At 36.0% G+C, this 23112-nt stretch overlaps 1 protein-coding gene across 3 annotated transcripts in view; it reads right to left on the bottom strand.

Moving 5' to 3' along the window:
* FMN2 (formin 2) overlaps window positions 1-23112 on the bottom strand; it is a 392431-nt gene that overhangs the window by 81214 nt on the left and 288105 nt on the right. The gene's annotated exons all lie outside the window — the stretch shown is intronic.

Raw genomic sequence — 23112 nt, 5'->3', positions numbered from 1 at the left:
GTCAGATGAGAGATCAAAGCAAGAACATTAGAGTACATATTTCAATTCCTGATGTAGAGTCAACAATTCAAAGAACTGAACAGATTTCCTTTGTATACCAATCTTAGGAAAAACTTCCTGAAAAATTGGGATGCAATTCCATTTTATGGAAAAACAGAGATACCCTTTTTCCAAGATGGTGTTTGCATAAATGCACCATCAATATTTTGTTGTCACAATTTTTTTTTTGAGACAGGGTCTCACTTTGTCACCCAGGCTGGAGAGCAGTGGTACAACGATGGCCCATGGCAAGCTGCAATTCCTCCTGTAATCCTCCTGCTTCAGCCTTCCAAGTAGCTGGGATTACAGTGTGTGCCAACACACCTGGCTAAATTTTTCAATCTATTTTTTGTAGAGATGGAGATCTCGCTATGTTGCCCAGGGTGGTCTCAGACTCCAAGGCTCAAGCAATCCTTCCATCTCGGCCTCTCAAAGTGTTGAGATTATAGGCATAAGCCACCATGCTTGGCCAACAATTCTTTTAAACATACTTATGGTGTTAACTTAGTGACAACTGCAGGTTGTGGTTGCTTTACATAGTGAGGGTGAACCTTCCAAACCAAAAAAAAAATGTAATTTAACCAGTGAAAATTAAGATATCATTTGGAATAAAATAAATCTGCCATTCATTTATGGAGCAAGCAAGCTAATTACATGCAGTGACCCCAATCAGACCAGCTGTGCTTTTCAGTTTGAGAAACAACCTTGATAGGCTGTGTACCACCACTGTTATATGCACAAACTTTCAAACATGACTTTGCTGAAGGTAACACAGAAAATAAGGTGATTTTCTATTTGCAACAACTTACTGTTATTTATATATATTTATATATGTATTGTTTTCTAGAAGTACAAAAAATATTTTCAGATAATTTCTAATGGCATAAATGGTTTTGCAGAGTTTTCAAAGCCAGTGTAACTTTTAGTAGCAGTTTCTTATGTACAGATAATCAACTATTAATAAACTTCATTTAAATAAAGTATGCCAAGTGAATTGCATAAAAGAGATAAAAAAGATTTCAATTTTCTACTACAAGATTAACTTCCCAACGCTTTAGAGTAGACATTTCATTTCTTTTTGACATGATTCAAATGAGCAGGATGGCAGATTTCCAGTCATTCATAATCAAGATAATTATAGGGTAGCAAAAGCAGCATTCAAAATAGACAAATAGGCACAAGGCTTGGTTGGTGATCTTCACATTGTCATCAAATCACTGGGCTTTCTGTGCTACTGTCGCCCAGCAATGCTTGACCACTTTTTTTTTTTTTTTTTTTTGAGATGGAGTTCTGCTCTGTTGCCCAGGATAGAGTCCAATGGCATGATCTCGGCTCACTGCAACCTCCGCCTCCCAGGTTTAAGTGATTCTCCTGTCTCAGCCTCCTGAGTAGGTGGGATTACAGGCGCATGCCACCACACCCAGCTAATTTTTGTAGTTTTAGTAGAGACGGGGTTTCATCATATTGGTCAGGCTGGTCTCGAACTCCTGACCTGAGGTGATCCACTCGTCTCAACCTCCCAAAGACCACTTTTGACAGAAGCATTTTTATGATACCTAATGGACACCACTGGCCAAGGGCATCCCAGATCTCTCAGAGCAATCACCTCTCCTCCACCTTGGACCATAAAAGCTACACCTTTTTTGTAAATGCTTATACTTTGCAAGGTCTTTCTCCCACTCTGCCTCTCGTCTTCAGATGCCACAAGGTCCAGTGTTGGGAGCTAGAACATGAGCTTTAGTCAGGCAAACCTGGGTTTGAATTGTAATGCAACCACTGAATTGCAGTAGATTTTAATAACTTTGAATAATCGCTTCTTTGATGTAATAACTTTTATTCATCATTAAAGCAGGGAATAATTTCTTTTTCATTGAGTTGTTTCATGATTTAATAAGATAATATATAAATCACCTGGTGTCTAGTCATCCTCTTCCTGTCTTTCCTTTATGCCTACATCAGTATTACTACAAAGTAGGATGGAGATGTGTTGCTTGCAATATGTGAAAAGTCTTCCATTGTAGGAATCTCACATATTTCCTTGTTAATTTTTCTATACAGAATCCAGATGTTGAATTAAAAATATACTTTGCTAAAATAAGGTTGCCTCTTTACAGCAACAGAGAAATTATGGCCCAAGACCTTTAAAAACCACGGGATTGCTTAAAATATATTTAATAGATTTTATTTCTACTTAATTTGTGTGTGAAGTTGTTTTAATTGGCATAGAATGGAGAAGTCCAATGCCTGCAGTATAAGCACAGACGCTAATAGCTCCTTAGTCCCCTTCCCACTTTTTAAAGACATAGCAGTAAATAAAACTGCTACAAGGGATAAGACAATACTTTAGGTGAATTTAGTGAGAACCCGATGAAATCTAAAAGATAGAATGATTTTAAAAAAATATTTAATCCTCTTCTAAAGCTCACCTTTTTATTCCAAACATACTGTGGGTAATTATTCATAGCTTGATGTTTGAGACCCACTGCCAAGAAAAATGCTCTGAGATAGAGTCTACTGAAAACAGAATCAGTAGCGGAGTAAAGTGATAGTAAAATAAAGCAATCAATTCTCTACTGACACTGGAGGAAAGGAACAGGATGACGTAGTTTAAGAAAAAAGGCAACAATGAAGTGGTTTATAATGACAATATTCAGAGAATACCAGTAACTCTTATTTGAATAGACCTGAAATTGCAGCTCCTTAGGGAAGTTGATCAATTGCTGCACCTATTATTTTAGCGATGATGTTTCCCCTTTTGCCCACCCCCCAAATCTCAAATGTTAGAGTTCTGCAATTTGAGGCAAAGAAAGCCTGTAGCTGGAACCATACAATAAAAGAAACACCAAATGTTTCAGGAGGCAGCCTTTATTTATTTGGTTAATTTTCTTTCCATCTATTTATTCTAGAGTTAAGGGCGTAAGATTACCTTTTAGGTCTGATCCTACCAGAGACCATTGGCTCAGACAGTCCTGTGCCACTGAACATGAAACTGATCACAAACAGTGATTTAATGGTTCTGTTACAGCATTTTTGCATTTGGTGATATCTTCTCCAATGGCACTAATATATCCGACTGCAAATCTCTACCTCCACAAATACTTTCTGGTGGTTGCTGTCCTACTAAGTTACTATTTTGACTCAGTGATTAGTGTCTGTAGTCGCTATCTGGCTTCAGACTCTTTTGTAATGTGAAATATTTCTGCTGAACTTGTTCCAAATGGCTATGAGTAAGCAAAGACACGAAATGGACGCCCTTTCTGATCTTGAGCTTTCATGAGGGAATACCACATATTCCCAGGTAATTGGAGACAGTTGCATTTGAGTAATATCAGATGGAAGGCAACTCAGAACCCTTTCATCTGTTTCTCTAGGCTCTAAATCTTTTGGCTAGTTTTCCTTTTTATTTAAAGTGTTAACTAGTTTTCGTTTATAATTAGCTATGAATGTGCATTCCAGTTGCTTTTAAGTGCAGCCAGTATGGGATATTTTTTAGACAGATGCAGTGCCTTTCTTCTGAGTCATTTAAAGTTGTCATTTAACTGAAGATATACTGCCTTAGTTTTGAGATTTTTAACACACTCTTCCTTTTGATAACGAACTAAAAGTCAGGTAAATTTAAGTAGTTCATACATGTCACAGTGTATGACTTTCAGCATATCTTTCCTTAGACTGCAAAAGAAATAGCTAAGTCCCAATGCGTCTTCCTTCTCTATGCTGTGCGTGTTCTTAGGACAATAAAACAATGCTGTGGAATACTCCTAGGAGGAAGAAAGAGAGCATTTGAGGCATAAAATGACAACCTGACCTTTGCGATAATTCACAGCTACCTTTTATTTAATACTGCAGGTTATTTCAACTTTGTACATAAATATATATATGTATATATATATATATATATATATATCATTGTGCCTCTAGAAGTATAGGTGTATATAAACATATGGGGGCTAGTTATGAAAAACTCAAGAAACATATACATAATAGAAAATGACACATACTTTAAAAATTCTATATGTGGCTTCCAGCCAAACATAAAATACAAGAAAGCCGTGTGCTATTATCACCCAGCCTGATGTATGTATTGAAGTGGTCCTCAGTGAAATTCCTCTCCAAATCTTCATTTTAAACCCAAAGTAGAGAAGACATGGGAAAACATAATATGCATCCATGAGCTAGACAGTACAGTAGACAGTACAGTCTAAAGGAGCTGGAACAACTTTCCAACTAGAAAATCGCTAACTCAAACTAAATTTTTATATCAAATCATATGCAAATCTATATATTACTCTACCTACAGGCTGAGCAAATCTTTCCTGGACTTTCACTAATGTAGCATAGAAATAAAGACATGCCGTGGGCCAATTCCTTTCCTTTTTCTTTGCTAAGAGACAACTACCCTATTGAAGAATATAAACGAAGCATACATACTTATGAATACCAAGCTGAACTTAAATAAAAATCCTTCAGAAAAAACGAAAACCTCACTGAGCCTTTAACTAAAAATATGTAAATACATGCATTAGGGCTGAGCTTTCCATATTGAATGCAATACCAACTAATTCCAATTTAGGGATTCAAACTATCAAAACACAGAACTGCTGGAAATTAAGAAAGCTAAAAAAACTTCTGATGTGTTTCTTTTCTTCCTAATCTTACTTGCCAAAACAATGCTTAAAGCCTAGGGCATTCCAATCCTAGAGACAAAAGCCACATAATTTAACATTACAATATTTCAGTCAACATTTGAATGTCTAGCTTTGTTAGGGACTCATATGCAGGTAAATATTACATAGTTTTTTCCTTTAAGAAAATGGTAGATGGAGAGAGAGACAAATAATCATACATGTAGATGTTATAGAGATGTTTAAATGGGAATGTTAATATGGAATGATGTTGATATTACTATTCTAATTCTTTACATATAATAACTCAAGATAATAAAGGGCTTATAATTATAATAAACCCATTAAAATAAATTATAATATAATATAATATATATAATATATAATAAATATAATATATTATAATATATAATATATACTATAATATATTTATATAATATTTATATATTATATTTATATGATATATATTATATTTATATATAATATTTATATATAACATAAAATATAATATATAATAATAAAATAAAATATAATAAAATATAAATATATATTTTATAAATAAATAAATAAAAATATATAATATAATAAAAATAAATATAATATAATTATAATAAACCTATAAAAACCCTATAAGAAAGGGTTTATAATTATTCCCACTTAAAATCAGGAAATTAGCAATTAAAAAACTTGATTAAGATTCCAGAGACACTAAATAAATGAGACAGGATTCCAGCTCATGGAGTCTGACTCCAAAGCCTTAACACTGGCAAATTAGTTATGAGTATAGTTAAGTGAAACATCCATTTGCCTAGCAAGAGAAAAGTCAATAAAGAAAAGACAAAGGCAATGCAGGGTGATTTGGGACTAAAAGGATGAACAAGTCTTAGTCAAGTAGAAAAAGGAGCAGAGACAGGAGAGGGTAAACAATGAACAGTGGGAAAAAAGACACAGGAGCAAAGGTGCACCATAGTTCGAGATGTCAAGAAGAAAGATAAAGGAGACAAAACTGGAAATACAATGGGAAAGAGCTGGCAAAAATGCTGTGCAGAGGCAGATCCAGCCTCTCATGGTGTGATCATACAACAGGCAAAGCAAAAGAGGCTGAACTGTGTGTGTTTTATTTATTTTTGCCTAGAATATATATTTCTTTCTTTTTAAAATTATTATTTTAGATTCTGGGGTACATATGCAGGTTTGTTACATGGATATATTACATAATGCTGAGGTTTGGGCTTTTATTGAATCCATCACCCAAATAATAAACATGGTACTCAATAGGTAGTTTTTTGACCCTTCCCTCCTCTTCCTTTTCCCACCTTTGGAGACTCCAGGTCTATTGTTTCCATCTTTATGTCCATGTGTACCCATTATTTAGCTCCCACTTAAAAGTGAGAACATGTAGCATTTAATTTTCACTTTCTGTGTTAATACGCTTAGGATGATAGCCTTCAGCTGCATCCATGTTGCTGTAAAGGACACAATTTTATTCTTTTTATGACTGAGTGGTATTCCATATATATATATGGTAGTATACATAGTATAGTAGTATTCTATATATAAAGAATATATATATATATATTTTCTTTCTCCAGTAATCTGTTGTGATGCTGTTGATGGATACAGGTTGATTCCATGACTTTGCCACTGAGAATAGTGCTGTAATAAACATATGAATGCAGGTGTCTTTCCTACACAATGATTTCTTCTCTTTTGGGTAGATACCAAGTAATGGGGTTGATTGCTGGGTCAAATGGTAGTTCTTCTTTTAGTTCTTTGAAGAATCCCCAAACTGTTTTTTGTAAAGGTTGTACTAATTTACCTACCAATAGTATATAACTATTTCCTTTTCTGCACATCTATGTCTACCTCTGCTGTTTCCGGCTTGCTAATAATAGCCATTCTAACTGTTGAAAGATGGTATCCCATTGTGATTTTAATTTGCATTTCACTGATGACTAATAATGTTCAGCAGTTTTTCATAAATTTGTTGACCACTTATATGTCTTCTTTGAGAAATGCCAACTTTTTAATGGGATTGTCTTCTTCTTGTTGAGTTATTTGAGTTCCTTGTGGATTCTTGATACTAATTCTTTTTCAGGAGCATAATTCGCAAGTATTTTCTCCCATTCTGTAGGATGTCTGTTTACTCTGTTGATTATCTCTTCTGCTGTGCAGAAGCGTTTTCATTTAACTAAGTCCCATTTATCTATTTTTTATTCTGTTGCATTTGCTTTTGAGGTTTTTATCATAAATTCTTTGCCTAGGCCAATATCCAGAAGAATTTTTCCTAGGTTTTCTTCTAGCATTTTTACAGTTTCAGGTCTTACATTTAAGTCTTTAGCCCATTTTGAGTAAATTTTTGCATATGGTGAGAGATCAGGGTCCAGTTCCATTGTTTTACATATGGCTATCCAATTGTCCTAGCACCATTTATTGAATACAGTGTCCTTTACCCATTGTTTATTTCTGTCAGCTTTGTTTAAGATTGGTTGGTTATACATATGTGGCTTTGTTTCTTGGTGCTCTATTCTGTTCTATTGTGCCTAATTTTGTACCAGTACCATGCAGTTTGGGTTACTATAGTCTTGTGGTACAATTTGAAGCTACAAAACGTGATGCCTGTTTTTTTTTTTTTTCCTTTTTATTTAAGATTACTTGGTTACTCAGGTTCAGTTTTGGCTCCAAATGAATTTTAGAATTGTTTTTTCTAATTCTGTGAAAAATGATATCAGTAATTTGATAGGAATTGCACTTCTGCAATTTTGTAGTTTGCTTTGAACAGTATGGTCATTTTTTTTTCTTTTCGAGAGGAAGTCTCACTCTGTCACCCAGGCTGGAGTGCAGTGGCATGATCTCGGTTCACTGTAACCTCCACCTCCTGGGTTCAAGGAGTTCTCCTGCCTCAGCCTCCTGAGTAGCTTAGATTACAGGCAGCCACCACCACATCTGGCTAATTTTTGTATTTTTAGTAGAGGTGTGGTTTCACCATGTTGGCCAGGCTGGTCTTGAACTCCTGACCTCAGGTGATCCGCCCTCCTTGACCTCCCAAAGTGCTGGGATTACAGGCCCAGCTGGTATTTTAATGATGTTGATTCTTCTGATCCATGAGTCAGAATGTTTTTTCATTTGTTTGTGCCATCTACACAATTTCTTTCATCAGTGTTTTATAGTTCTCCTTGCAGAGGTCTTTTACTTCCTTAGATAAATATTCCTAGGTATTTTACTTTTGTGTATATGGCCATTGTAAATGGGACTAAGTTCTTGATTTGGTGTCAGTTTGAATGTTAAAGGTGTACAGAAATGATATTTATTTTTATACATTTATTTTGTATCCTGAAACTTTGCTGAAGTCATTTATTAGGTCTAGGTATCTTTCAGAGGGATCTTTAGGGTTTTCTAGGTTTAAAAGATCATGTCATCAGTGAGCAGAGATAATTTGACTTCTTCTTTTCCAATTTGAATGCCTTTAATTTATTTTTCTTGCTTGATTGCTTTGGCTACAACTTCCAGCACTATGTTGATTAGGAGTGTTGAGAGTAGACATCCTTGTCTTGTTCCAGTTCTCAGGGAAAATGCTTTAATCTTTTCCCCATTCTATATAATGTTGGCTGGGAGTCTGTCATGAATGGTTCCTATTTTGAGATATGTTCCTTCAATATCTACTTTGTTGAGGGTTTTTATCATGAAGCAATGTTGGATTTTACTGAATGCCTTTTCTGCAGCTGTTAAGATGATTGGCCAGGCGGGGTGGCTCATGCCAGTAATCCCAACATTTTGGGAGACCCAGGCAGGCAGATCACCTGAGGTCAGGAGTTCAAGACCAGCCTGGAAAACATGTAGAAACCCCGTATCTACTAAAAATACAAAAATTAGCTGGCCGTGGTGGCATGTTTCTGTAACTCAGAAGGCTGAGGCAGGAGAATCACTTGAACCTGTGAGGCAGAGGCTGCAGTGAGCCGAGACCTCGCCACTGCACTCCAGCCTGGGTGACAGAGCAAGAATCTGTCTTAAAAAAAAAAAAAAAGGATGATCATATGGTTTTTTAAATCTCTTTGCGTGGTAAATTATTATTTATTGACATGTGTATGTTAAACCATCCTTGCATTCCTAAAATAGAACCCACTTGATGGTGATGTATAATATTATCTTTTTGATGTGCTGTTGGATTTGGTTTGCTGGTATTTTCTTGAGAATTTCTGCATCTATGCTCATCAGAGATATTCCCCTATGGTTTTTTTTTTTTCTTTGTTGTTGTTGTTGTGTTCTAGTCTGATTTTGGTATCAGGGTCATACTGTTTTCATGAATGAGTTACAAAGGAACACCTCCTCCTTGATTTTTTTGAATAGTTTTAGTATGCTTGGTTCCAGCTCTTTGTATATCTGGTAAAATTTGGCTGTTAATCTGTCTGGTTCTGGGCTTATTTTTGTTTAGAGATTTTTTTTAAAAAATTACTGACTCAATTTCTTATTTGTTATTGGTCTGTTTAGGATTTTCTGCTTCTTCATGGTTCAATCTTGGGAGGTTGTATGCTTTCAGGAGTTTATCCATTTCCTCTAAGTTTTCTAGTTTGTGGGCATAGAGATGCTCATAATAGTCTCTGATGATTTTTGTATTTCTTTGGTATCAGTTTGTATTGTTACCTTTATCATTTCTGATTGTGCTTATTTTAATCTTTTTTTCCTTGGTTAATCTGGCTAGTGGTCTATTTTGTTTATTGTTTCAAAGAAGTAACTTTTTGTTTTGTTGATCCTTTATCCTTTTTTTTGGTCTTGATCTCATTTAGTTCTGCTTTGATCTTTGCCATTTCTTTCTTTTTTTTTTTTTAACTAGCTTCGAGTTTGGTTTGTTCATGCTTTTCTAGCTCCTTGAGATGCAATGTTACGTTGTTAATTTGAGATCATTTTGTGTTTTTTATGCAGGCAGTTAATGCTATAAACGTTCCTCTTAGCACTGTTTTGCTGCATGCCAGAGGTTTTGGTATTGACCAAGGGAAAAAAGTGGAAATATTTTTCCACTAGTTTAAATTTAACACAATTTATCAGTTCAACAGGATTTAATTATCCAAAATATATACGTACCCAGTAGCAGTTGTATCTAGTTTCACTCATTTCAAAAAACCTTTTGATTTCTACCTTAATTTTGTTGTTTACCCAAAGGTTTTGTAGGAGCAAGTTGTTGAATTTCCACATGCTTGTGTAGTTTTGAGAGTTCCTCTTGGTATTGATTTTCAATTTTATTTTACTGTGGTCTGAGAAGATACTTAATATTATTTTCATTTAAAAAAATTCATTGAAACTTGCTTTATGGCTAAGCACATAGTCAATTTTGGAGAATGTTTCATGGACAGATGAGAAAAAATATATGTTCTGTTGATGTGAAGTAGAATATTCTATAAATGTCTTTCCATTTGGTTTAGGGTCCAGTTTAAGCCCAGAGTTCCTTTGTTGATTTTCTGCCTTTATAATCTGACTAATGTGCCAATGGGGTATTGAAGTGTCCCCAAATTACTCTATTGCTGTCTATCTCTTGTCTTAGGTCTAGCAGTACATTTTTTTTTTTTTTTTTTGGAGACAGAGTCTTGCTCTGTCGTCCAGGCTGGAGTGCAGTGGCGCGATCTCGGCTCACTGCAAGCTCCGCCTCCTGGGTTCATGCCATTCTCCTGCCTCAGCCTCTCCGAGTAGCTGGGACTACAGGCGCCCGCCACCACGTCCGGCTAATTTTTTGTATTTTTAGTAGAGACGGGGTTCACCGTGGTCTCCATCTCCTGACCTCATGATCCGCCCACCTCGGCCTCCCAAAGTGCTGGGATTACATGCGTGAGCCACCACGCCCGGCCAGCAGTATGTTTTTTTAAATGAATCTGGGTGCTCTGCTATTGGGTGCATATATATTTTGGATAGTGAAATCCTGTTGACCTGATGAATTGTGTTAAATTTAAACTAGTGGAAAAATATTTCCACTTTTTTTCCTTGGTTAATCTAGCTAGTGGTCTATCTATTTTGTTTATCATTTCAAGGAACCAACATTTGGTTTTGTTGATCCTTTATCAACTTAATTGAAGTGGAACTTCCACTTAATTGAAAAGAACCAAACTTACCCTCCTGCTGTAATTAACTAGAAAAATGGATTTAATATATGAAACTGTTTTCTTATACTGAAAAATAAGCAGCATAGGAGTCTGATCTGTGTAGTGCCCTTCAATCTTCCTAGATTTCTGTCTAAAGGCAATTTTTAAATCATAGATGCTAGAAGGGAGACCCCAAATAAGCCAACCAATTTTGCTGAGTTAAGGAAATACAGATAGAAGTCCAGGTAGGCTGACATGACTAAAAGATGAGGAACAGAGTTCCAGAGAGGAAATACTTTGCAGAAAAGAAGGGGCAAAAATCTGCATTAAGCTTTCTGACTTTTAGCTGGGTATTAAGTGGTACCTGTATACAGTAAAATTATACAAGTACAAGCAAAGAACCACCAAGAAAATATAAGTTGAACAATTCCCAAAGCTTTTACAGGGCCAAAAGATGTTCGACGTCTAAAGAGCCAGAGTGGAGAGCTGTCACTGATCACATGAGACAGGATGGTCTTGGAGACCTCAGTGGGGGAGATAAATTATTAGTAAGACCAAATTATCACTAGCATGAAGGATGCCCCAGACTAGCCTAAGCACAGCTTAAAAACAAGCCTTAAAGGGATCAACTGAGTCACATGTTGTTTAAATTATCTGCCTAAACAAAGCCAAATATTCTAAAGAAATGCACAAAACCTAGACACCCAACAACATAATGTGCATAGTGTCTAGCACTTAATAAGAAAATTACTAGACCAACCAAGTATCAGGAAAGCACAATCACATTCTTTAAGTCAATAGACACACACCCAGGAATGACAGGAGATGAACCAGCAAATAAGGATATTAATACGAATGTAGTTTTTTTGTAACCACCCTCAAATATTAAAGAAAAACATGAACATAATGAAAAGAAAATGGAAGATATAAACAAAAGAACTCAGTGGAACTTGTAAAGTGAAAAATACAGTATCTGAAATAAAAAGTCCACTGAATGGAAATCACATAAGATTAGACACTGCAGAGGAAAATAACAATAAACTTGAAGATGTAAAATTTGGATCTATTCCAACTGAAGACATAAAGGAAAATATTGAAAGGACAGCAGAATCTTGATGACCTGTGACATTAGTAAACATTCTAGCGTAATGTGTCATTGTTGTCCCAGAACAAACCGAGAGATGGAGACAGAAAAATCACTGAGGGAATAAGGGTCAAAAGTTTTCCCAATTTGATACACACAATAAACTCCTAAATCCAAGAGCCCAATTAACCTCAAGAAAGAGAAAAACAGCCAGGCATGGTGGCTCACACCTGTAATCCCAGCACTTTGGGAGGCCAAGGTGGGTGGATCACCTGAGGTCGGGAGTTCAAGACCAGCCTGGCCAACATGGTGAAACCCCATATCTACTAAAAATACAAAAATTAGCTGGGTGTGGTGGTGGGCACCTGTAATCCCAGCTACTTGGGGGGCTGAGGCAGGAGAATCACTTGTACTTGGGAGGCAGAGGTTGCAGTGAGCCAAGATCATGCCATTGTACTCTAGCCTGGGCAACAAGAGTGAAACCCTATCTAAAAAAAAAGAAACAAAAAAGAAAGAAAGAGAAAAACACATATACACATATACCAACGCACATCATAATAAAAATCCTATAAACTAGCAATAGAGGTAAAATTTAAAAACAACCAGAGTTTAGATGGGGAAGGAGTGGGGAGACACATTTTATAACAAGTAACAAAAATATAAATTCCCAAGACTTTGTGGTAGGCAGAATAATGGCCCTCTAAAAATGTCCATGTCCCAATCCCCAGCTATGAATATGTTATATTACACGGGAATATAATATAATAAATTAGGGGGGAATTAATTTATTAATCCCCAGCTGTAAATATATTACATGGGAATATAATATAATAAATTAAGGGGGAATTAAAATTGCATATGAAATTAAGGTTGCTAATCAGCTGACCTTAAGATGAGAAGCTCATCTTGTATTATACCTTGTTGGCCCAATGCAATCACTAGGTCCTTGTAAGTGAGAGAGAAAGGTAGGAGAGTTAGTGTCGGAGTGATACATCACAAGAAAACCTCAACCAGCCATGGCTAGCTTGGAAGATAGCTAGAAGCCATAAACCAAGGAATGTGGGCAGCTTCTAGAGTCTAAAAAAAGGCAAAGAAATGTATCCCCTAGATACTCCAGAAGGAACACAGCACTGCTAATATAATTTTTGTCCATTTTGAGTTTCTGACTTGAAGAAATTACAAATTTATTATTTGTATTGTTTTAAGCTATGAAGTTTGTGGTAATTTGTTACAGCACTAATGGAAAACTAATACAGATTCCTTGTCAGAAACTATGCAAACACAAGACAAAAGAACAATATCTTAACTGCAAAAAGAAAAAAAAACCTGTTAACTGAGAATTCTACATTCAGTAACAATATCTCTCAAAAATGGGAAATAAATAATTTCAAGAAAGCAATGGCTAAATAAATTTTCCACCTGCAAAGCTACATAATGAGAAACGTTAAGGAAGTTATTCAGGTAGAATAAAAATGATACCTAATGAAAAGCTGGATCTATGCAAATGAGTGAAATAAACTGGAAATGCTAATTATGAGGATGAATATAAAATACAATTTCGTCATTTAAAATTTTTTTAAGATAATGACTTAAATGCAAGTAGGAGCAATATATTGCTTTGGTTATAACATATGTAGATGTAAAATATATGACAACAACAGCACAAATAACAGAATGGAGAATGAAAGTATACTGTTGTAGAGTTCTTCTATCACCTGTGAAGTTGTGTAATACTATTTGAAGATAGACTGTGATAAATTAAAGGGGCACACCACTAGAGTGACCACTCAAAATATTAAACAAAGATGTATAACATATAAGCCAATGGTGGAAATAAGATGAGACACAGTTGTCCCTTTAAATCCATGGGAGACTAGTTCATCTATGGTATCCCACAGATACCAAAATCCATGGATGCTAAAGTCCCTTATATAAAATGATGCAGTATTTGCATATAACCTACACACATCCTCATATATACTTCAAATTATCTCTATAATAATGTAAATATCATGTAATATAATATAAATACTATGTAAACAGTTGTTATGCTGTATTGCTTGGAGAAGAATGACAAGAAAATAAGTCTATACACATTCTATAGGTACAAACATCCTTTTTTTGTTGAAGTTTTTTGATCTGCAGTTGACTGAATCCACAGATGCAGAACCCACAGATATGAAAGGCTGATTATATTAAAAAATACTAATCAATAAGAAAAAAGGGAAAGAAAAAAAAGAAGGAAAATAGATGAAACAAATAGTAGACAAATATAAAGATCATAAATTAAACTCAACCCTATCATTACTACATTAAATGTAAATGTTCTAAATGTCCCCAATTAAAAGCCAGAGATTGTTTGGCTGGATAAGAAAAATAAGACTCAACTGTATGCTCTCTAGGAAAAGAAATTCACTTAAAGTATAAATACACAATTATGTTTAAAGTAAAAGGATAAAAGGGTATATTATGTAAACGCTAGACATAATAAAGCTGAAGTAGCTGTATTAAAAATAGGCAAATCAGACCTCAGAAAAAGATATAGTACCAGGAAAAAAGGAGAATCAATACATAATGATAAAGGGATCAATTCAAAAAGAAGATATAACAATTCTAACTATGTTTGTATCCAAAAACAGAACTTCAAAATACATAATGCAAAAACTAACAAAAATAAAATGAAAGAAAGACAAAATTCCCCAACTGACAAAACAGAAAAAAAAAATAGACAATCAAAAGTCGTAACTAGAGATTATTGCCTTCTTACTGATAAATAAATTAGAAAGAAAATCTGTCAAGATATATATAACAACACTATCAAAGCAATGGATACATTTATACAAAACCCTGAAAACCTAACAGGTCACCCTTGCAGCTGGGGAATGAACTACAGGGAATGGAGGCTGGAGACAGACATATCAACTGAGAAACTATTATGACAACGTGGATAAAAAGTAGAAAGCCATGTGAGAGATAATCTAGAGTTAAGAATGCCTCTGAAGTTTCATGCTGGGAAATGGATGGGAATAGTAAAGTTCAAAAAGGTAAATATTTCGTTTGATGGTTACAGCAACAAATATTCCTAAATGCATTGCTTTATTAATAAAAACACTTCCATGAATTTATGAGATCCATTAGGTATGCCTTCTAACCATCTTCTGTGTTGCAGCTATAACATCTCATTGCAGGTATACCTGCTTTTATTGTGCTTTGCTTTACTGTGCTTTGTAGATATTAATTTTTGTTTTATTTTTATTTTTTACAAATTAAAGATCTGTGGCAACTGTAGTCAAATGACCGCTGGCACCATTTTTTTTTTTTTTTTTTTTTTGAGACGGAGTCTCGCTCTGTCACCCAGGCTGGAGTGCAGTGGCGCAATCTCGGCTCACTGCAAGCTCCGCCTCCCGGGTTCACGCCATTCTCCTGCCTCAGCCTCTCCGAGTAGCTGGGACTACAGGCGCCCGCCACCACGCCCGGCCAATTTTTTTGTATTTTTTAGTAGAGACGGGGTTTCACCGTGGTCTCGATCTCCTGACCTCGTGATCCACCCGCCTCGGCCTCCCAAAGTCGTTGGCACCATTTTTACAACATCATGTGCTCACTTTGTGTCATATCACTTTGGAAATTCTCACCGTATTTCAAACTTTCCCATTATTATTTTGTCTGTTATGGTGACCTGTGATGTATTTATTAAAATTGTTTTGGGGCACCACAAACCATGCCCACATAAGATGGCAAACAATCAATACATATTGTGTGTGTTCTCACTTCTCCATCAAAAGGCTGTTTATCATCTCTTTTCCTCTTCTCAGCCTCCGTATTCCCTGAGACACAACAGTGTCGAAATTAGGCCAATTAATAACCCTACAATATTGAAATTAGGCCAATTAATAACCATACAATTAATAACCCTACAATTCATAACTATACAGGCCTCTAAGTGTTCAGGTGAAAAAAAGAGCTACATATGTCTCACTTTAAACCAAGAGTCAGAAATAATTAAGCTTAGTGAGTTAGGCATGTCCAAAGTGGAGAGAGAATGAAAGCTAGTTCTCTTGCATGAGACAGACAAGTTGTTAATGCAACGGAAAAGTTATTAAGGGAAATTTAAAGTGCTACTTCAGTGAAGAAATGAATGACAAGAAAGTAAAAACAACATTATTGCTCACGGAAAAATTTTTAGTGGTCCGATTAGATCATACTAGCCACAACATTCTCTTAAGCCAATGCCTCATCCAGAGCAAGGCCCTACTTCTCTTCAATTGTATGAAGACTAAGAGAGGCGAGGAAGCTATAGAAGAAAAGTTCGAAGCCAATAGAGGTCAGTTCATGAAGTTTAAAGAAAGAAGCTGTCTCCATAACAGAAAAGTGCAAGGTGAAGTACCAAGTGCTGATGGAGAAGCTGCGGCAAGTTATCCAGAAGATGTAGATAAGATAATCGGCAAAGGTGGCTACACTACAACAGATTTTCAATGTAGATAAAACAAGAAGCAGATGCCATCTAGGAGTTTCACAGCTAGAGAGAAGTCAATGCCTGCTTCAAAACTTCAAAGGACAGGCTGAATTTCTTTGTAGGGGCTAATGCAGCTGGTGACTTTCAGTTGAAGTGAGTGCTGATTGATCATTTCAAAAATCCTGCAGCCTATAAGAATTATGCTAAATCTACTATGCCTGTGCTCTATAAATGGAAGAACAAAGCCTGGATGACAGCACATCTGTTTACAGCATGGTTTATTGAGTGTTTTAGGCCCACTGCTGAGACCTACTACTCAGAAAAAAAGATTCTTTTCAAAATATTACAGCTCATTGACCATGAACCTGGTCACCCAAAAGCTCTGATGGAGATGTTTTTAATACAGGGAGATTCATTTTGTTTTCATGCCTGCTAATACAACATATATTTAGATCAAGGGGTAATTTTAACTTTGAAGTCTTGCTATTTAAGAAATATATTTGGTAAGGTTATAGCTGCCATAGGTAGTGATTGATTCCTCTGGTGGATCCAAGCAAAATCAATTGAAAACCATCTAAAAGGATTCATCATTCTAGATGCCATTAAGAACATTCTTGACTCATGAGAAGGGTTCAAAATATAAACATTAACAGAAGTTTGGAAGAAGTGGATTCCAAACCTCACAGATGACTTGCAGGGGCTCAAGTCTTCAGCAGAGGAAAGAACTGCAGAAATGGTGGAAACAGCAAGAAAATTAGAAGTGGAGCCTGAGGATGTGACCAAATTGCAGCAAATTGCTCATGATAAAATTTGAACGGATGAGGAGTTGCTTCTTATGAATGACCAAAGGAAGTCATTTCTTGAGATGGAGTCTGTTCCTGTTAAAGATGCTGTGAACATTGTTGAAATGACAAGAAAAGATTTAGAAAGTTAAATTTAGTTGATAAAGCAGCAGCAGGGTTTGAGAGGACTGATTCAAATTTTGAAAGAAGTTCTACTGTGGGTAAAATGCTATCAAATGGCATCTCATGCTACATAGAAATATTTAGTGAAAGAAGAATCAATTGATTCAGCAAACTTCATTTTTGCCTTATTTTCAGAAACTGCCACAGCTACTCCAATATTCAGCAACCACCACTCTGACCTGTCAGCGAGCAGCCGTCAACATGGACACAAGACCCTCCCACCAGAAAAAAGATCACAATTTGCTGAAGGCTAAGATGATTGTTAGCAATTATTTATTTATTTATTTATTTGAGATGGAGTCTTGCTCTGTCACCCAGGCTGGAGTGTAGTGGCGACATCTCGGCTCACTGCAACCTCTGCCTGCTGGGTTCAAGAGATTCTCCTGCCTCAGCCTCCTGAGTAGCTGGGATTACAGGCGTGCGCCACCACGCCGGCTAATTTTTGAAATTTTAGTAGAGGCGAGGTTTCGCTATGTTGGTCTGGCTGGTCTTGTATTCCTGACCTCATGATTTGTCCGCCTCGGCCTCCCAGAGTACTGGGGTTACAGGCATGAGCCACAGCGCACGGCCTATTGTTAGCATTTTTAAATAATATTTTTAAATTAAGGTACGTACATAGTTTTTAAATGTATAATGCTACTGCATACTTAATAGAGTACAGTATAGCATAAATGTAACTGTTATATGCACTGGGAACCCCCAAAATGCATGTGACTTGCTTTATTGCTTTACTGTGGTGGTCTGGAACCAAAACTGTAATATCTCCCAGGGATGCCTGTATACAAGCTTTCAAAACCGCCTTAAAAAAAAAAAAAAGAAATTCTTCCTCCAAAAGTGATTTAGGTTTGGTTTTCCTTTAATATACAGTAAATCTCTACAGATTTTATACCTATTTCTTATATATAAACATAGCATATATAATATATACAAAATATATAATATATTCCATTTATAAAAATATAAGCAGAAACTTTATGAAGAAAAAAATAAATCATTGGAGGAAAAATATTTGCTACTACTCAATTCTTCCCTATCATATTTCAGAAATCACTAATTACTCATGCTACTCTTTCAAACCCAAGAATTCAGGTAAGACCTAAGATTTATCCTCAAAACACGCTTCCATTAAGCCAGTATCAATCTGTCAGATTTGGCACATGAGATGAGACCATTTGCCATGTGAGTTAGATGACTTTTCTCGTAAGTTTTTGTTTGTTTTTTTGAGATGGAGTCTCTCTCTGTTGCCCAGGCTAGAGTGCAATGGCACGATCTCGGCTCACTGAAACCTCTGTCTCCCAGGTTCAAGCAATTCTTCTACCTCAGCCTCCCAAGTAGCTGGGATTACAGGTGCCTACCACCATGCCCAGCTAATTTTTGTATTTTTAATACAGACAGGGTTTCACCATGTTGGCCAGGCTGGTCTCAAACTCCTGACCTCAGGTGATCCACCTGCCTCGGCCTCCCAAAATGCTGGGATTACAGGCATGAGCCACCACGCCCAGCTGACCTTTCTTGTAAGTTAACATGGTTTAGCAGTGTTTCACTTAGATTTTATTCATGCACAACAGAGAGCGGTAATTACACCAAAGCCCTCCACTGTGTGACACATCTCTGCCTCATAAGTGTTGCTTATCTTCAGAGTAGACTTAGGAGACCATAGACAACCTACAACAAACACACTCAACTCTTATTTCCCTAATGATCCAAATGCCCAAGTAACATGTAGTTAGAACATGCGTCAAGCAGAAAATTAATAAACTGGCAGATTTTAGACATTAACCAGAAAATATCATAATTTTAAATGGTGCAATTTAATATGTTATGACTATTTACTTCTGAATCAACACGTTGGTATTTCTTAGGTAACTATACAAATGGACCCTTGGGTTTTATTATACCAGAATTGCTTTAACAAAAAAGGTTTAAAATTTTAAAAGTGCTAGTCTTGAACTCAGTTTCTGGCTGAATTTTCTTCAAAAAAACTGGAAGATTCACGTCAGTCACTAAAGAATGTAATTGAGGTTCAGCTAGAAGAACATAACCATTTGGTCAGGATTATTCTTCATGGCAGAGCCTATCCAAGTACCCAGAACCTAAGGAAGGAAAGTTTAGACTTAACCATGAAAAAATATGCAATTAATTTTGTATTATCTAACATGAAAGGCAAATAAGGTATATTTTAAAAATACATTTTAGGTCAGGTGCAGTGGCTCACAACTGTAATCTCAACACTTTGGGAGGCCAAGGTGGGAGTAACACTTGAGGCCAGGAGTTCAAGACCAGCTTGGCCAATATGGTGAAACCTCGTCTCTACCAAAAAAAAAAAAAAAAAAAAAAAACAACAACAACAACAAATTAGCTGGGCATGGTGGCATGTGCCTGTAATTCCAGCTACTCAGGAGGCTGAGGCAGGAGAATTGCTTGAACCCAGGAGGCGGAGGTTGCAGTGAGTCAAGATCCCGCAACTGTATTCCAGACTGGGCAATAGAGCAAGACTCCTTCTCCCAAAAATAAATAAATACACATTTTCAATATTTTACATAGTTTAAAATATATTAGCTCTATATTTTAAACATACATAAATTTTAATGAGTAGTCGCACACTTTAATAATTTATTATATTAACATTATTCAATCTTTTCCGGAAGACTGAAGGTTACTCTCAGGTTATTGGTGATTATAAGGTAACAGAATGGCAGTGATGAGGAAAAGTGAGACCTGTTAGGAAACGGTCAGCCTAAGGGAAAAAAGTGATCATTTGGAGCTGAGATAGGTTGATGCAATGGGATTAGAGTGGAGTGGACACATGTGAGTAAAGCCATAGGACTTAACAACGATGAGGTAAGAAAAGCAAGGATGGCGAGGGCATGGGAGAAAAGGAGGCATCAAGAATAAGGCTAATACTGCTTTTGACCCAGCAGCTCAACGTTTCGGGCTGTACAGTACCAAATGTGAATTGTGAGACATACATACATGTTTTTACCATAATCTTTTGCTTTTGAAAACAATGTTTTAGAAAAAAGGTGAGTAAGTAGAGAAATGAGCAAATAAGTTTGGGTACATTTTTACAGTGAAATACTACAAAGTCATTAAGAAGAACGTACTAATGTAAAATTATTTAAATAAATTTTAATTGAAAAAAACCAAGATAGACTTCTAATTTCAACAATACTATAGATATCAAAAAGTTTCAGAACAAAGAACACAAAAAAGCTGGGATAAAGTAATATTGAATGCATGGCTGAGTTGGATAGAAAATAAGGAAAATTCTCTGAGGCCATAAAAACAAACAGGAGCAGGATTCCAAAGAGGTGTAAGCCAGCGCTTCCTCAGGGCATCACTAAACCCAGCAGCCAGCACTTCCTCAGGGCATCACTAAACCCAGCAGCCAGCACTTCCTCAGGGCATCACTAAACCCAGCAGCCAGCGCTTCCTCAGGGCATCACTAAACCCTGCAGCCAGCACTTCCTCAGGGCATCAGTAAACCCAGCAGCCAGCGCTTCCTCAGGGCATCACTAAAGCCAGCAGCCAGCGCTTCCTCAGGGCATCACTAAACCCAGCAGCCAGCGCTTCCTCAGGGCATCACTAAAGCCAGCAGCCAGCACTTCCTCAGGGCATCACTAACCCAGCAACCTAGAACTTTAGTTTTAAAGGCCACATGGAAGATTTTGAACAGGCCTTGAATCGTCCTACATAACCACAGAGACATCTTAAAAGAAGAAATTGAAGAGAATCACCCCACTAAATTAGGCATTAAGGAAGTGCATCCACCTCACCAGTGGCTCTGGGGGAAGGGGAAACTCTCTCACATAGGAATCCCTTACCCGTCACGGGCAACCACACTGCATTAGGCCCCAAATGCCCAATGTCCGATCCTAACATGCAAGGCAAGGATTTATGTGAAGATAGTTTTGGTTGGTAGTGCCTCCTGATGATTAGCCAAAACACACATATGGAAAAACAGAAAAACATAAAAGATGCTGAGGGAAAATTTAGATTAGAAACACAGAAACCAAAATTGGACCCAAGTAGAGCTGTCAATGCAACAAGGGAATAGAGAAATCAGAGGCTTCCAGGCGGCTGAAAGGAATTTACTTTGAACCCAGAATTTTATAATTAGCAAATCTATTGTTAAAAAACAGGCTTGACATAAAGATATGTTCACACAGACAAAAACAGAATTTACAATCTGGAGTTCACACCAAAGCAACTTTTCAAGGTGTACTTGAGAAAGAAGAAAAATAATCTTAGAAGGCGGAATAATATGAAGGAATAGTGAGCCAAGACAATGGTATTGGTTAAATGTAAACCAAAAATGAATACATAAAATATTAATTCTATATTTTAAGGGTAACAGACAATATAAAATGAAACAAAACACTGGAAAGGAATGGCATTCAAATGGTAAGATTAGCATTAAAACATGCTAAGAATTTGTTTAGAGGGAAGTAAAAACAGCAACTTTAGACTTTGCTAAATAATTGTGTTAACAGAAAAATATTGCTTGATCTCACTTATATGTGAAATCTCAACTAAAAACAAAACCAAAAAACTTGCACACCTAGAAACAAAGAGTAGAAAAGGGCAGGAGGTAGAGGGAAGTGGGGAGATGGAGGTGAAAGGGTACAAAATCGCAGCTATGTAGTGTAAATATGTCCAAAGATCTATTCAGCAGTACACAGGGTGCACGTGCGTGCACACACGGTACCTATGTGAAATTATAAAATATGTTAATTTGTTTGACGAATCATTTTATTCTGTGTGTATACATACATAAAACATTGTGTTGTACACTTTAAATATACGCAATAAAAAGAACTGTGTCGATATATCCAAGATAGGCACTAAAAGAATAAAGACAAAGAATATCACTTGAAAAGTAGTAGAGGGGAAAATTGAATGATATGAAAACCTCCAATCAATTTGTGTTAATTTGTTTACAAAGATGGCCAAAATATTTATCTGTACTCCTCTAATTATGACGCTTTGTGAAATGACATTTCTAGTCTTTCTGTCCATATTATACTGAAGGTACAACACAGTGCAAAATGACCAGAAAAAAGGAAGAAAAAACTAGAAAGCAAATAAATACATACATACATAAAACTGTCATTATTTGCAGTGATACCGCCAGAGAAATTTTTAAAATATCTCAAATTGTTAAATAAGAAGGTTTAACAAGTTTGTAAGATGTAAGCTATTTGAATTTTACATATATTCAAAATAGAGTAAATGCAGTTCACAAAATATAAACAAAAATGAGGTCTTTAGGAATATTTCTACAAAAACGTGGAAATCTTAATGAAATTTTAAACTTTTTGGGCAGATATTAAAGGAAACATAAATAAACGCTAGTCTGTACCATGTTCACAGATAGAAAGCCTTGATATCATAAAGATGTCAGTTCTACCCAGTCTGATCTATAGCCTATGTAATTGTGTCAGAATCCTAATAGTTTTTTTTTTTGGTGGAACTTAACAACTTAGTTCTTAAATTATATAGCAGAATAAACTACCAAGAGGAGGCATAAATCTAAAGAAGGTGGGAATCTAGCCTTTTCACATTTCAAGACTTACTAGAAGTCTACAGTAAATAGGATAGTAACAGGTTTTGTTATAAGGATAAATAATAGAAATAGGCTAATGGAATAGTATAGAGAAAACCCATACATACATGGAAAGTTCCTACATGATAGAAATAGTACAGCATATTAGAGAGAAAATGGCTTATTCCTTACATGGCACTAAACAACTAAAACAGCATTATCCATATGACATAAAATTAAATGTGATTCCTATTGCAGATCATAGATAAAAATGAATTTCAAATAGACTGAAGGATTAAATGTGAAAGCAAAACTATAAAACTTTCTTGGGAAAAT

This window comes from Symphalangus syndactylus, chromosome 19, assembly GCF_028878055.3.
Source record: "Symphalangus syndactylus isolate Jambi chromosome 19, NHGRI_mSymSyn1-v2.1_pri, whole genome shotgun sequence".
Taxonomy (NCBI): domain Eukaryota; kingdom Metazoa; phylum Chordata; class Mammalia; order Primates; family Hylobatidae; genus Symphalangus; species Symphalangus syndactylus.
Note: the sequence above shows the minus strand (reverse complement) of the source record. Positions and strands in the feature narration are given on the sequence as shown.